We start from the raw sequence: 4,133 nt of genomic DNA, 5'->3' as shown, positions 1-4,133 counted from the left end.
GTGTCCAACTACAACTAAAAATAAATATTATTTTAAAAAGTTGGCTAATCCAATTTGAGATGGGTTATAAGGATAAAATACATACCAGGTTTCAAGATTATGAAAAATTGAATGTAAAGTATCTCATTTACTAAATAACTAATTAAATACTAAGATGATATTTTGGATATACTGACTAAAATGAAATATAGAATTAAAAATAATTCTAAACAGGGCGTGGTGGTACATACCAATAATCCCAGTGACTTGGAAGGGTGAGGTCGGAAGATCCCAAGTTCAAAGCTAGCCTCAGCAACTTAGTGAGGCCCTAAGCAACTTAGACACTATCTCAAAATAAAATACAAATAAATGGCTGGGTTGTGGCTCACTGGTTAAGCACCCCTGGGTTCAATCCTCAGTATCCCTTTGAAAATATTAATTCTCACTTTTAAAATAAAAAAATATGGCTACTATAAAATTTCAAAGTACCATGTGGCTCTCAATCTTTAAGTATATAGTACTATTCTAGAACCTTGACCATTAGTAATTTGGATACCAATATGTAGAGAAATGGGAAGGTATTTGTTTTATTTATTTATTTATTTATTTATTTTCTTGTGGTACTGGGTATTGAACCAAGGGGCATTCTTCCACTGAGCTATATCCATAGCCTTTTTTATTTTTTATTTTGAGACAAGGTTTTTAAATAATTCTTCATTGTTAGGAATTTTCATTGTTTCCAACTTTCTCTAATTTTAAATAAGAGTAATCAATGTTGTTCATTTTTTTATTACAACTTTCATTTATTTTCTTAAGATAAATTCTAAAAAGAGTTTAAGTCTTGGTCAATGGACCATCTGTTATTATGGCTCTTAATATATATTGCCAAATTGACTTCTAGAAAGTTGGATCCACCTCATATTACTGCCAGCTGTGGATAAGAGTGCCTGTACCATCTACCTGTGCCAGCCCTTGGCAGTATTACTCTTTCTCATACTTAATTGAGCAGGAGTTCCAAGTTTGCCTTTAAAATAATTCTTATATGAATCAGCCCATTTTTTTCCTCCAAGAAACACTTCTCTCCACTGTCCTGTAATTCATCTTCTCCTTCAAACTGGATAAATTGCATATTCAATCATTTCTGGTTAATGCTGACAATTTATTAATTTTTTTCCTTTCCTAAAAGTGGGAGGATCTTGTCAAACTGGCACATAATTTGATTTCCACTTTAATTTTTTTTAAAGGAATGAAATGATGAGCTCCAAATAAGTACAGCAAAACAAGCTCTGAGTATGTTTTTGAACTTCTTGGATATTTGGTGAATTCGTAATCAATAATCTCTCATAATTGCTAAAACAATAAGGAAAACTCATTACTAGTTAGCTTGTTATAGGGCAGAGTAAACTTTATATTTTTTGTGAATATTTTTTGGACATATCTTAAGATTGGGCACTAATCCTTGAGTTCTTCAGGCTGAAGCCTTGTCTTCTTCTTATAACCTTAGGTACATGTATGATTGCACTAACAGTGTGACTCTGCATCATGTACAGAGAAATGAGAAGTTATGCTCCATTTGTGTACAATGAGTTGAAATGCATTCTGCTGTCATGTATAACTAATAGAACAAATAAAAATACAAAACAAAAAAAAATAAAAAAATTTTAAGAGCTTAAAGCCTTATTATAAAATCTAGAATTATTTGTTGGGAGAAAAAGCATAAAGGTAAATAAACAACTCTATGTGTATAAATGTGCATGCATATATTTAAGTATAAATGTATTTCTCTATTCCTTGGAGAGGCACTGGATGAAATTAATTTTAAGAGAATAGGTTCCTCAAAGGTTAAATGAAATTGAGGATTGCTATCGCAATTTGATGTTTTCATCTTTTTGGATTAATCATCTCATACAGATTGAAGTCCTATTTTCATACATCTCTATAGGTCACCTAAATGGCTTATTCAAAATTCTAATTTTTTCCCTCATCAATAATTTCCCTCAAAAGGTAACCTTTCTCCTCTATGGGCATAATAGAAGTGTTTATGTAGAAATAACAAAGGAAAATGGATTATAGTTTGTAACATATTGAGTTGTAAAACAGAATCATGCTTCTGTACTCTGCAACTGCTCTTTTCTTTTCCCAAACGTGGAGGTCCAAAGAGGATTGTCCTGCTCTCACAGTTGTATGGAGCGGAAGGGATCAGGCTCCCATTACAGGGAGGAGGATGGGATGATAGATAGCCATGGTTAGGTTGAGCACCAGTCAAAAACCAAAAAGAGTATTTCTGTCATAAATCTGGCCCTGGTATTTCACATTTCTGATAATATCTCTCATCAATTCTTTAATTGCTCCTCACTGATTCTTCCAGAAATTTCTTTCTCCCTTCTTAAATCCCCCAGCCTTGCCTTTCATGCCATGAATTTTCTTACCTCTACTGTTTCTTATTGCAGTCATCTCTGAGTCCTGGGTCACTCTTCTTCCTTGGGGAAAAAAAATGTATCTTCAGGCTTCCTGTTATTTATTTATTTATTTTTTTTTCGGTGCTGGGGATTGAAGCCAGGGCCTTGTACATGTGAGGCATGCACTGTACCAACTGAGCTCTATCCCCAGCCCCCCTGTTATTCTTTTCAGCACCTTTCCTGCATAATTCTTGGTGATTTAAATGTAATTAATTCTCATTATTTGGGGTAGTTATGTTCTATATACTTATGAACACTGAATTGGTGAGTACTAAAGCACTGTTCCTAGGGGAAATACAAGGTTAGGTTTCTATGAGCTTTTAGCTAGGTACTTCCCTTTGCCCAAAAACTGTTTCCTTGGTAAATATTCACAACTCTTGGGGCTGGGATTGTGGCTCAGTGATAGAGTGCTTGTCTACCACATACGAGGCCCTGGGTTTGATCCTCAGCACCACATAAAAATAAACAAATAAAATAAAGGTATTGTTTCCAACTACTTCCAAAAAATAAAAAAATGTTTAAAAAAATATTCACAACTCTCTTTGGCACATGACAGGAGGAAGATTTCCAGTATATTTTTGTGAAATAATTTTAGGATACTTCTTTAAGGTCCCTCTAATTTCCCCTTTATTATGGGGCTCAGGGCCTGGGAATCAATATAGTCTTCCTTGTTCAAGGTAACTCTAGCAAGGAAAGAGTCTTCTCATAAGGTGTGAACTTCCTTATCAGATGGAGGAAATATGGCTTGAGCTAAAAGCTGAAGTTCATTTGAGTTTGGGGATTTGGGTGTCTGACAGCCACTCACTTCAGATCACTGCAATTCTCTGGGTCTGCTCTTTCTTTATTAAGAGTCTTGATGAGGCTATGAATCAACTGCTGTTATAAATTAGCTCCCCCCCAATCAAAGTAGAGATTGGATTTTGAGTAGTTTTATTTCCTGCTACACCACCACCACCACCACCACAAACAATAAAAACAAACAAAATGACACTCTTTTTAGCACAGTGATAGAAAATCCCTAATTTGTTTTTTGCTTTCAGCAAAGAACTAGGAATTTAAGGGTGTTATCCTCTTTCTTTAAGCTTTTCAATATTAGCTACATCAATCTTCAGTATTGGTGTCTTATGCTGTTGTATGTGGTACTGCCAAAGTGATCCCTAAAAGCTTGCTTTTTAAATAGGTAGTATATAAATGATCATTTGACTCATTATTTTTAACTCTGGGCCATAGGGTGCCAGATTTCCTTTCCTGAATGATCATTTTTTTTAAAATAATTTTTTAGTTATACATGGACATGATATCTTTATTTTATTTATTTTTATGTGGTGCTGAGGATTGAACCCAGTGCCTCACATGTGTGAGGCAAGCGCTCTGCCACTGAGCCACAACCCCAGCTCTGCTCACTGTTTTTATCCCAACCAAGTAATAGAATCAACCCTAGATTCCCCTTAATTCTAGAAGATCTGCTATCTGAAGCCCCCACCTGATAAGCATTTCTGATCCAATTTAGGTTCATGAGATTAACTGACTTTATCTTAAGCAGAAAAGGAACTGAGGGCTGGGGATGTGGCTCAAGCGGTAGCGCGCTCGCCTGGCATGCGTGTGGCCCGGGTTCGATCCTCAGCACCACATACAAACAAAGATGTTGTGTCCGCCGAAAACTAAAAAAAAGGAAATAAATAAAAATTCTCTCTC

This window comes from Marmota marmota, unplaced genomic scaffold, assembly GCF_001458135.2.
Source record: "Marmota marmota marmota unplaced genomic scaffold, marMar, whole genome shotgun sequence".
Lineage (NCBI taxonomy): Eukaryota > Metazoa > Chordata > Mammalia > Rodentia > Sciuridae > Marmota > Marmota marmota.
Note: the sequence above shows the minus strand (reverse complement) of the source record.